This window comes from Fukomys damarensis, unplaced genomic scaffold, assembly GCF_012274545.1.
Source record: "Fukomys damarensis isolate Sample0158 unplaced genomic scaffold, DMR_v1.0_HiC HiC_scaffold_9, whole genome shotgun sequence".
NCBI classification, from domain to species: domain Eukaryota; kingdom Metazoa; phylum Chordata; class Mammalia; order Rodentia; family Bathyergidae; genus Fukomys; species Fukomys damarensis.
Genome location: NW_022900921.1, coordinates 4,521,834 through 4,534,888, shown reverse-complemented (window position 1 = coordinate 4,534,888; position 13,055 = coordinate 4,521,834). Strand labels below are relative to the sequence as shown.

General features: G+C 39.7%; 1 protein-coding gene across 1 annotated transcript in view; it reads left to right on the top strand.

Annotated features, from left to right (window-relative positions):
• The window catches only part of Fstl4 (follistatin like 4), a 525,946-nt gene that overhangs the window by 155,993 nt on the left and 356,898 nt on the right, over window positions 1-13,055 (top strand). Inside the window, exon 12 of the mRNA XM_019209874.2 lies at window positions 302-420. The gene's annotated coding sequence lies outside the window, so the exon portion shown is untranslated. The remainder of the gene's footprint in view (window positions 1-301; window positions 421-13,055) is intronic.

Below are 13,055 nucleotides of genomic sequence, written 5' to 3'. Positions count from 1 at the left end.
TGTGACATTCCATGGGCCCTTAGGGATACTAGCTCCAAATTACTAGCAGCTGGGTTGCTACATATGGTTGTAGGGTAATGACTTCATCACCGTTGGAGGTGTTATATCACAGTGTAGACTGGGGGAATTGTACCTTCTGGAGCTGTGCAGTATATAACCTGAAAACAGTACGTAGCACCCCTGTCAAGCAAAGGAAGAGGGGTCCTGTGGAAATTCTCCCTATAGTCACTTTGGATTTTTAATTCATTTGTCTGACGCAATTGATTAGGAAACATTAAGTCTCGTTTCTCCTCCATTGCAGTGAGGCAGCTATGGTGACAGGCCCTGAGTATAGAAGAAATACGTCTCGAATTGTGACACTTTACACTCCCAGCTGTGCCCAGCGGCCCATGGCTCCTCCTTCCAAGTGACATACTGATTGTACGTACGTGCAGGGTGGGCATGATTGTGTTCGGTATTTCGAGCTCATCGTCTGATCCCATTCTTATTGTCATCCCCGGCCCGGACAGTATCAAATTGGAAGCAGTAGTGTAGAAAATTATGAACAAATTGAAACAGACTGCAGCTGTGAAATGAATCAGGCTCGCTTTCCGCATTTAGGGTTTCTCCTGAGGTACCCACCCCATTCCCTTTGTTGCCTTCTTGGCGGGTCTCGTCTCAGAGCCGGGAGTGTATTGGGATAATTAGAGATCCGCTCTGACCTCGCTTTGAAGTGAGGTACAAGATGTCTCCGAGAGCAGCAGATTCCGCTGTCCCAGGAACCTTGTCACATCTTGGAGGCCACAGAGCGGCTCACCAAGGTGTGACAGTGAGGAAACGGGGATTGACGTGCAGTGATTGATGTGACTGAGAGTGGCAGTTTCACTCTTCCCGGCACGAGGGATGGTCCATTCCCCCCAGGTTTTAGGAGCATGTCATTAATCACACCCCCCCGGGTGGATTTCTGACCAAAGGGGTAATGAGAGGATGCCACCTTGCTAACTGGCATGAATGTAGGCATGGCTCCATCCGAGTGCGTAATTTCATGCATCCTCAGTGTGAAAAGCCCTAACCAATGGCACTGGGCAGCCTGCACCTTGTCACCATAATAACTGTGGGGACCTCTGCCATTGCACCAAGACTGCTGTCGCCTCTGTGTCTGCTTAGCATACAATGCCAGGTGTGAGTAGGGCCCACATTTTAATGTTAATCAAACCAGTATGGACTTTCTTCTTGTTCCAAAAACTCAACTCTGATATTTTTTTCCCCCTGGTTTACAGAGAGCTTGAGCCAGGAGATTGGGACCTGGGGAAGGTTCCTGTCTCCGGTGCTGTGTTGGTCAGCTTTCTGTCACTGTGACAGAACACCTGAGATTAAATCAACTTGGTGGAGGAAAGGTTTATTTTGGCTTCTAGTTCCAGAGATTTCTGTACATGGTTGTGTAGCCCATTGCTTTGGCACGAAGCGAGACCAGAGTGAACATGGCGAAAGGCCTGTGGGGAAGCAAAGCTGCTTGCCTCCTGGCAGCCGAGAAACAGAAAAGAGCTTGCCTTGGTAATAAAGCCCCTCCCCAAAACCATTAAATCAGGAATCCATCTTGAGTGAGTCCCTCAGGATCTAATTACCTTCCAGTCACCTGCTGTATGGGGGACCACTCCTTCAACACATGATCTTTTAGGGGACATCTAAGACCCAAACCCTAACAGGGGCTGACCCCTTGGAGTCCGTGAGAAAGATCACTTCGCAGGGGTGATCACAGCTTGTCATGTCTCCCGTCCAGTCTGGACTGGCAGCACAGGAGATGGTGTCTGAAAGCATGTTGCTATCACTTGTTATAAGACCTCCTAATGCTTTGCCATCAGAGAGAGCATAGTAGAGAGAAGGCAGCCCTCTGAGAAGGGCCTGGTAAGAGGTTTCTCCCTGCTCATTCCTCTTTCCTGCCACAGCAGGGCTTCCTCCCCCAGGGATTCTGCCCTGCCCAGAACCTCCTGACCTGACTTAGAGCACTGAGTTTGTGTGGGAAACAAGGCAAGCTCTAAGGATAGAATGACAGCCTCCCTGGGAGGGCCGAGGATTATTTCATCTGCTTGAGAAATTGTGCCACTCTCCTTGCTCACCCTATGAGCTTCACAATCTTACTCTTCACCTGGACTATGGAAAACCTGTTGGGCTGGCCCCAGACACACCAACAAGGACAAAATGGTGTGGCTAGACTTCCCATCCACTAGACTTTAACAAGGTACCCCAACCCTCCAGCAGACTAGTGTTGGAGAAGGCCAGTTTTTAGCTCTCCACCGCTGTGATACAAGAGAAAAATCACCTTCTAAGGAAGAAAGGCTTATTTTGGCTCAGTTTTCAGAGGCTTCGGTCCATGATCTTTTGGACTGCTCACCTTGTGATGGCTGGGAAGGCGAAGAAAGAGAAGGGGCCAGGGCCCCACTATCCCCTTCAAGGGCATAGCCCCAGAAACCCAAAGCCCTCAAACTGTGCCCACTCTCAAGTACTCTGCCACCTTCCAGCAGCATCGCAGGTTGGCATCAACATGTGGACCCCTAGGGGATGTTTCCGAAATATGACAGCCAAATGGGAAACCCAGATTTCCACTCACTCAGCAGGAAGGAGGCATCCTTCCTCTTACCCCCTGAGGAAACCTATCACAGAGTATGCCACTGCCTTTCCCTAAGTAATATGGCCATTCTGCCTCCCATACCCAGTGGTGTCAGGGCAGGCCATGTGGTGAGCTGTAATGAGACATTCCTACCCTTCCCTGGCAGGGCAGTGTCAGCGCAGACCTAATGAGGAGATGGGGCTCCCATCCTGCCCAGGAGGAACAAGCCCACTCCCCTCAGGTCTCAGTGGAAGCTGAGTATTAAACCTGGACGTTTCGTTCTTGGCAGAAACAGATGGCACCCCTCCTCGCTCCTGCAAGAGCAATGTCAGAGGAAGCTGGATGAAACAGAGCTTAAATAAGACCCTCAAAACATAATCTTCAGCATGTCCAGGCCTCATTAAAAAAATATCATTCCTCATACAAACAACCAGGAAGATCTCAAATAATGAAAAGTACAATCAATAGATGCCAACACAGATGACAGAGTGGATAGAATTGCCTGGAAAGATTTTAAAGTAGCTTTCATAAAAATGCTTCAGCAAACAATTTTAGTCTCTTGAAACAAATTTTAAAAAATAGCCTCAGCAAGAAATACAAGATATAAAATAGAACCAAATAAATAGTTTAAAGCTGAAAATTACAAAAACTGAAATAAAAAATTAATGGATGTATTCAGTAGCCGATTGGAAGGGACAGAGTTTGAAAACAGAACAGCCTAGTGACTCTAAACACAAAGGAGAAAACAGAGTCAACTTTTGGGACCTGTGTTGTCAGGGTCCTGGAGGGAGAGGAGAGAGAACAGGGCCCAAAAAAGACTAAAACAAATAATGGCTGAAAACTTCACAGAGTCAACATATAGATTTAAGAAAAATGGCAAATTTTAAGCAGGATAAATCCAAATGAATCTAGAGAACATATACTTCCAGAATTAAAGGGTAATCATGAAAGAATGGCTATCACTCAGAAATCAGCCAATAACAAATGCTGGCAAAGTTGTGGAGAGAAAGGAACCCTTCTCCATTGTTCATAGGAGTGTAAACTGATATTGGAAATCAGTACGAAGAGTCCTTAAAAAACTAAAAATAGAAATCTCATTTGATCCAGCCATTTCTCTTTTGGGTATCTTCTCAAAATAATTATAAAAATCATGCCACATTGATATATGTGTACCCATGTTTATAACAGCCCAATTCATAATTGCCAATTCTTGGACACAAGCCTATATGCCCATCAACAGGTGAATGGATGAAGCAAATGTGGTATTTATACACAATAGAGTATTACTCTGCTGTTACGAAAGATAAACAAGGCATTTGTAGAAAAACAGATGCACCTTGAGACTCTAATGTTGGTGAAATAAATCAGCCACACAAGCCTGAACATTGTATGATTTCCCTTAGGTGAAAGAGTTAACAGGAGAAAAGAGAGAGAAAAAAGTTATTGTATTCTATGTATGTTTCTGCTATTGGTTTCTGATTTTATTCCAATATGGTGCGAGAGCTCACATCACAGGATTTGCATTTCTTTGGATATGTTAATGTCTTTATTGTTGCTATGAGCATGTTCTATTTTGTCCTTTTTTTTTTTTTTTTGGTACCGGGAATAGAACTTGGGATCTTGTGTTGGTGAGGCAGGCAGCGGAACCACTGGGCTAAATCCTGGCCGAAGCATGTTCTATTTTGAATATAAAATATAAATTTCCCCCCCAAAAATGAGGTTAAAGAGAACTATTTTTTTTTACCTGTGCAGCTTATTTATCTATCTTGGTGAATGCTGTTCTTAATTATCATTTATTAATTCACTTGGTTTTATTTGTTGACATTAATATAATCTAATAGCAGTTGTTTTTCCTCTTTTCAGTGTTTTAATCTATTGTTTATTTTTCATATTTTATTCTGTTGATGAAAACTTCTAGAAAAATATTGAATAGTACTTATAGTAGCTTGTATCTCCCATCTTATTTCTGATTTTTTCATGTTACATCTTTCAGCATCTTTCTTGCTAAAAAAACTTTCAAAGGTGGTATCTATGTATAGTTTGCAAAGGTCTGTGATTTTAAAATTATCAATAAATATCATATATATATATATATTACTTTAATGTAAAAGTATGCACACAGTATTCAAAAAATCCAAAGTAATTCTATTAACAGTAGAAAATGATGATGTTTGGGCTGGGGATTTAGCTCAGTGGTTCTGCTGCCTGCCTTTCAAGTGCAAGGTCCTGAGTTTGATCCCTGGTACAAAAAAAGAAAAGAAAAAAAGAAAATGTTGATTTTTAGAGGTAAGGAAATGTCAGAGATAGGGACATTATATAATAATAGAAAAGGCAGTCACTAGGAAGAAATAGCATTCTAAATGTGTATGCACCAAACAGTAGAGCTGCAAAATATGTGAAGCAGAAACTGAGAACTGAAAGGAGAAATAGACAATCATCTTTGGAGATTCCAATACCCTCTCTAAAAATCAGCATGAGAATAGAAGAATTCAATAATGTCATCAGCCAATAGGATGTCATAAATAATTACAGAACACCCCTCACAACAGGAGAGTACAAATTATTATGAATACCATTCTGAACATGTAGAAAAGCAGACGAAATCCTGAACCATAAAACAAACCTCAAAAAATCTTAAAGAACTTAAATCCTAACAAAGGGTATTTGCCAACCATGACTGTATCAAAGTAGAAATCCATTACAGAAGTATAGGAAAATTTCCAAACATGGAAATAAAATAACATGCTTGTAAATAAATAGTAGGACAGACAGGTAGTCTCAAGTGAAATAAAAAAATTCATTAAACTGTATGCAAATGAAAGCATAGCGTGTCAAAATTTGTAGGACACAAAGTAGGGACATTTATAACACTAAGTGAATACAGTAGAAAGTTTCACAGAATCTAAGCTCACAACTCATGAACCTAGGAAAAAATCCAAATAAACCCAAAACTAGCAGAAGTAAAGAAATAAAGATAGGACCAGAAATTGATGACATTGAAAATGAAAAACCAATGCAGAAATCAATGAAACAAAGAATGGTTCTTGGAAAAAATCAGTAAAATGGACAAAGCTGACAAACAATGAAAGGAAGGCCCAAAATTACCTCTATCAGTGATGAAACAAAGGTTATCTCTAAAAACCATGCAGATATCAAATGAAGAATAAACTAATCCTATAAGCAACTGTACACATACCAATCCTACAATTTTTATGAAATAGACCAATTCTTTCAAAACTGTCTAGAACTTATCCAATATTACATAGATAAATTGAACAATCCTCTATCGATTAAGGACATTGAATTAATAATTTAAAATCTTCCCATAAAGGAAAGCTCTGGGATTCCCCTGGAGCTTACTGAATGTTTAAAGATGTAATAGCAATGCTAAACAATCTCTTTCAGAAGACAAAAGAGAAACAAATATGTCCTATTCATCCTATGACATTAGGATTACTCTGATACCAAAAATAGACAACACTAAAAAAAGAAAACAAAAGATTCATATCCTTCATGAATATAGGGACAGAAATTCTTAATAAATATTAACAGAATTCAACAAAGTATAAAAAGAATTATACAGTGTGTAACATGAGAAGTGAGGAGAAAACTACAAAATGCTGATGTTTAAAGGCACAGATCTGAATAAATGGAGAGACATACTCAACATAGTAAAATGTCAATTCTCCCCGGAATGATACAGAGGTTTAACACAGTTCTTACCAGAATCGAAATAAGATTATATGTAGATATAGAGAAGACCATTAAAAAATTTATATGGAAAATAAAGGACCAAAAACAGCTAAAACAATTGGGGGAATCAAGCAGTAAGACACAATCTACCGTATTTCAAGATTGATCTAGCTATAATATTCAAAGCTATGTGATAAAAGAATGGACTAAACACATAGACGAATGGAACATAAATGGAGAACCCAGAAATAGATCCATGAAATATTTCTAACTTGTTATTTTATTTTTTATTGAGATGGAACTCATATACAATTAATTAGCCATTTAGAAATGAAGAGGTCAGTGGCAGGTAATATAGTCACAGTGTTGTGAAAGCACTATTATTTGGTTCCAAAACATTTTCCTGGGCCCCAAATAAAATCCCATATCCTTTAAATAGCTACTCTTCATTCCCTCCGTCCAATTACCCACCTGCTTTCTGTTGTGAATTTACCTAGTCTAGATGTTTATGTTAATGGAATTGTACAACATGTGACTTCACATATCTGTCTTCTCTGAGTTAACCTGTCTTTGTAGCTTATCCACATTTTAGCAAGTGTAAGTACTTAAGTATTAAGTGCATGCATGCTGTAACATTTTTTATGGTTGAGTGACATTCCATTGTATGGATTTCTACAATTTCTTTATCTATTCAGCCACTAGCGGGCATTTGAGCTGTTTCCACCTTTTGACTATTGTCAATAATAGTGCAGCTGTTCATGGGCAAGTATTTTTGTGGGGTTCTCTTTTCAGTTCTTTTGGGCATACACCTAGCAGTGCATTGCTAAGTCATATTGTCATTTTATGTGTAACTGTTTTTCATAGTAACTGAATTTTCCTGTAACAACATAGTAGGCTTCCAGTTATGTCTTCATCAACACTAATTTTTCTTTTCTTAAAATAATTATTATACCCATTCTTGTTATGTGAAGTGGTATTTTGTTGTGGTTTTAATTTTCATTTCCATGTGCAAATATTTGGGCATTTGTATATATTCTCTGGAGAAATGTCTGTTTCAGTTCTTTGTTGAGGTTTTAAACGAATTGTTTGACTTTTTGTTGAGGAGTTCTAATTGTTCCTTACTTACCCTAGATATAAATATTTTTTTCTACTTCTGTGGATTGGCTTTTTATTTTCTTGGTAATTGCTTTTGGTGCATCAAAAAATGAATTTTGAGAAATTCATTCATTTTCTGTTTTGTCACTCAGGCTTTGGTGTTACATGTCAGAATCCATTGCCAAGTCTAAGGTCGTGAAGATTTACTCTACATATTTTCCTAAGAGTTAATTATTTTAGCTCTTATATTTAAATCACTGATCAATTTTAACTGAAGTTTTGTATTTTAAAGAGCCAGTATGGTGGGCTGGGGATTTAGCTCAGTGTTTCCGTTGCCTGCCTTCCAAACGTAAGAACCCGAGTTCAATCCTTGGTACAAAAAAAAAAGAGCCAGTATGATTCCTATATATGATATTCAGCTGTTCATAGGTATTCAGATATCCACAGATATTCAGCTGTTCCAGTGTCACAGGTTGGAGAGACTGTTCTTTCCCCTGTTGAATAGTCTTGGCACAAATAAACTGGCTGCAAGTCAAAAATAAATTGGCCACAAGTATATGATTGTGGGCTTTTAATTTTGTTCCCTGTCCATATGTCTGTCATTATGCCAGCCCCATGGTAGTTTTATTTTTGTAGCTTTGTAGTAAGTTTGAAGTGTAAGTTACTATTCTTTTTCAAGGTTATTTTGGCTCTTCAAGGACCCTTGCCTTTCAGATGACTTTTGACAAAGGTATGAAGCAAGTCAGTGAATGAAAGTATTCTCAGCAAATGATGCTGGGGCAATTGGACAGTTACAGGGAAAATATGAATCTTGATCTAAGTCGAGATAGAATAAGAGATTGATTTAAATATAAAATATAAAACAATGAAGTATGTTAAAAATAGGAGTGAATCTTTGGGATCATGGGTATAGACTTGATACCCAAAGTGAGATCCAAAAATTGATAAATTTGACTGCCTCAAAATTTAAAAGTTCTGCTCTGCAAAGGAATAGTTAAGGGGATTAAAAAAAACACCCTATTGACTGGAAGAAAACGTTATAAAACCACATATCCATCAAAAACTAACATCCTGAATGTTTAAAGAACTCTCAACACTCAACAGTAAAAAGCAAAGAATCCAATGAGAAAATGGTCCAGAGACATAAAGAAACATTTCACCAAAGACAACAAATTAGCACCTGACGTGATATTTATCATCACTGGCCATCAGGGAAATGCAAATTAAAACTGCAGTGAGCTATCAAACCTGAAACAAAAACTAGTGATGAAACAAAATGCAAGCAGAGCTGCTGAGAGATGGAGTCACTTCTACATCAGTTGTGGGAGTATTAAATGGAACAGCCATTCTGGAAAATAATTTGGGCGATTCTTTTTTTTTTTTCATATTCTTTTTTGTGAAACACTTTCATGCAAAATTGGCCTCTTCTTAAGAAAATAAAAAAAAAAGAAGTGTGCAATTATTGTGCAGCCAGCAGTTGCACTCATGGGTAGTTCTTCTGGAGAAATGAAAATTTACATTTGCGCAAAAACATGTACACCAATGTTTCTAGCAAGTTTACGTGCAAAAAAAAAAAAAGAAAAAACAAAAACAAAAAACCCAGGTGGTTGAACAAATATGGTACCTACACGTCATGGAAAATTACTGAGTAACACAAAGAGACAAATGACTGATACAGAAACAACTCAGATGCATCTTGGGGTGATAATCCTGAGTGAAGAAAAGCCAATCTCAAAGGCTCACATTGTGTCTTGATAGAACATCTGGAAAAGTGAGAGTTCTGGAAATAAGACTGATGGTTTCCAGGGGTTAGGGATGGGAGGAAATGGAGATGGGTATTGCTGTAAAACCACTTCAGGAGAAATTCTTGTGATAGGAAGGTTTTGACTGCATCAAGGTCAGTACCCCAGCTGTGCTGCTGCACACGCTTCTGCAGGGCCATTATCACTGGAGGAAAGTGCTTCAAGGATATGCAAGATCTCTTGGTATTATTTCTTACAACTGCATGGGAATGTACAATTATTTCAAAATAAAAAGGTTAATGAAAAGAATTAATGCATAGCCAGGCATGGTGGTGCGCACCTGTAATCCCAGCTACTCAGGAGTCTGAAGCAGGAGGATCAGAAGTTTAAGGATAGCCTGGGCAACTTAGCAAATCCCTGTCTCGAAATAAAATTAAAAAGGTAAGGGATACAGCTCAACAGTAGAGTTCTTGCCCAGCAGGTGTGGTTCAAACCACAGTATTGCAAAAACAAACAGAAATCAATCAGTGATAGACTATTTGATTCTTTTCATTTGTGATAAGAGCCCAAGGCCTGTCAGGTGTAATAACTGGGCATGCTTGGTGGGTAAGTGGGGGTCGGATGAGGATACTCATGATTTCTTTGCTTGATTTTTCTTTTGGCTGAAAAGCACTGACTTTTTGGGATGCTTGCAACTGTTAAAATTTTAAATTGTTTTTCTTCCTAGTCATATATGTTTGGTTTGTGCCCATAATAGACTGGGTTTAAAGACTAGAAACATATGGAACCTGATGATGAAATACAAGATAATTAAAAGCAAAAAACGGCAAGTCTACAATTCTGCTTCAGAATTACCTTCACCAATCCGTAAATTGCATTCATCTGATAAAACCCTTATATAGAATATCAAGATGTCTTTGGTACTTCAAAAACAGTGTTAAAAAAAGAAAATAGGGTGACAATTATATCCAATTTGGCTTTTCACTGTTGAGAATAAAGGCTCTATCCACACCTACAATGTGTTATTTGCAGAGTGCTTGCAAATAGTGGCCTGAAATCTTTCCCCTCCTGTCATTTATAAATAAAACATAGAAATTAGAAAAATAAATCAGTAGTGTTTTTAAGCATAAAATTTCGGAACTTTGGAGATCAATTCTTAGGAGACTGTTTGGCTTTTAACTAATGCTATGTCAATCCTTTATGGTATATACTCAGTCCCTGTACTATATATGACATAAATTTTAGTGTATCTGCTAGAAAATTATGTTTCTTTCATAAAATATAATGCAAATCAAAATATGTGTTTTTGTTGCTGAACGATATAAGATAAACTTTGTAATCACTATACAGCAAATATTACTGATTTCATTAAAGCAAACTTCAGACAACAGCATTTAATGTGCTCTGATATAATTTGCTTAAAGTTGCAAATCACTCCTTTGTCATACACTACACCAAAATGGCAAAACTATTTTAAAATTTTTCTAAGCAGGGTTGCGGTGGAAGGCGTTTTCAAGTCACATATGGCTAGGCAGTGCTGATGTGTGTGCATGAATCTGTCAGCTCTGAGGCAGCCTGTTCATGCCAGTTGTCACGTGCCCACTGCCTTCATCTATGCAATCAGGAAATAAGAGGGTCCTGGTTAATTACAGTCTTCATAGCTGAAAATTAATATCATCTCAGCATTGGGGTGAAGTCCAGACTTCCACCTTTGACTGGCATAGAGTACAAACGCATCCCAACAGTGCGGAATGATGTCAGAGAAATAATGCCTGCCTCTCAGACTGTGTTTCTGAAGCCAATCAAATATGCATCAGATTTTTTTTTTTGGCTTCTTTTTCATCTGGTACATTTTTTAAGTTAGGTAGAAAACTAAGTGATGTAAAAAATAGGGGAAAAGGAAGTCTTAACTCTGACCAGTTTCAGAGTTGGTTATTTGAGTGCCTTGTTAAAGGACCTCAGTTCTTTTCTTTCCTTGATCTTCCATCTTCCATGGGTCAACTTAGCTGTTCCCAAGATGGAAACCAGGCTTTGCTTCCTACTGGGCATCTTTTTAATCTCCCAGTGGACTTTCCCTTCTCCTTGGCCAGAACTGAGGCTCCTGCTTGCCACTTAGCAAGTCACTGGCAAAGGCTCCATGACTGGCTCAGGCCATGCTGAAAGTAAGGCACCTACACAGAATTGATATTCTAGAGTCAGCGAAGAAGGGAGAAATGTGTTTTGAGTATGTAGCCATCAGAGTCTCCTACAGCCTCCAAGGAGACCTGCTTGGTTTTCATCTTACATGCCAAGGACCATTAAGGGCAATCAAGTAAATGCCCGATAGGCTCAGATAGGCTCAGAAGAGAAGGTTCTCTCAGTACCTGTTTGTAGGATTGGAACTCTGAGATATGTGGTGGCTGCCAACACACATCCACAATGTGTACCTGACCCAGAATTACCATGGGGAGTATGAGGATTGGCTCTCTGTCGAATCCCAGCTCTGTCGGTTGCCAGCCAAACTGCCTGAGATGAGCTGTGTGACTTCTTTCAGTTTAATTTATAAAAACTGAGATTTTCCAGGATTACAGCAATAGATGGAGTGCTGCGTCCAGTGCATAATTTGCAATCAGTAAGCGCTAGGTGCTGGTTTGGTGGCATCCACGATAACAGTGGGATAGACACGGCTTTGTGCCTTTCAACGGCCGGCACTCCCTGCTTCCCCTCTTGCCCCTGGCCCCTCTTCCCCCTCCTGTGTCTATCTTTGTACATCAGCCAGAGTGGTATGTGACAGAAATATGATAATGGCATCCCCTGCCTGGAAACCTTCCAGTGGCTCCCATGACACCTGCAGGTCAGATCTCCAGTCCTACTTTTATTTATTTTTAAAAACTTTGAGATAAGGTCTTACTAAGTCACCAGATTCCCAGGCTGTTTGAATTTGTGACCTTCTGCCTCAGTCTCCCAGGATGCTGGGATTACGGGCGTGCACCGCCACGCCTGGCTCCGGCTTCCCTTCTGAATAAATGAACTGGCTCCTCCCTCTCCTTTCCTCCTGCCAGGCTCCTGTCATGCCACCTGTCCTCAACAGGAAGTGATACTTTGTGGCGTGGAGGCATGGACTTCTCATCTTGAATTCTGCCTGTGTACCTTGACCTTTTAGAGTGATACAGCTTTATTTGCTCCTAGCTCTACTACCTTTCTTGGGCTCCTTGCACCATCAGTCTAGCCCTTGGGAATTTGATGGAGCTTTTGTCTCTGAAATAATACCACAGAGAAAGGCTTCCTTGTTCATCTCTCTCCGCTTTTGTCATTCACGACTCCCTTTCCATCTCTGTGTCTGCTCATCTATCCCAAGTTCTTAATCAAAATTCCTACTTTATACCACTTCTTCATTGCTTTGAAAAATCCCCCCAATCAGAGTGATCTCTTGAACAAATACCTTACCTGTCTCTATGCTGACTGCTGTTCTCCCTAAATCAAAGTTTGAAACAATTATTTCTGAGTATGATTTTAGGTTCTAGGATTTTGCATTTATTGCCTGCATTCCCTGAATTGCTACAGAATTCAGTGAATCATCATTTAAGAAATCAGCAGTAATATTAGACTCAGGGGAAAACCTTTAACATCATGGCTTTTTGAAAGTCAGAGTAGCCCTTTGGAAATGCTAGCATAATAAAGGCACGGACTTTTAGAAAAGAAAACAGCCATCGGGGTCCATTCAGTGTTACCGCCTCCCACTCTACCTGTCCACAACTTGCACATGAGATGGGAAGACACAAAACCCCGAAAGGGTGTGAGTCATCACGCTCATGGAGCCTAAGGTGGGCATGGGCAGGTCAGGGGTCTGTTCCTGGTGCCTCCTCGTCAGGAGTCCCCAGGCCTGAGGCTACTTCTTCAAAAATGGCATGGCTTGGATTGAAGGTTTATAAAGACTTTTTTTTTTTTTTTTTTTTTTT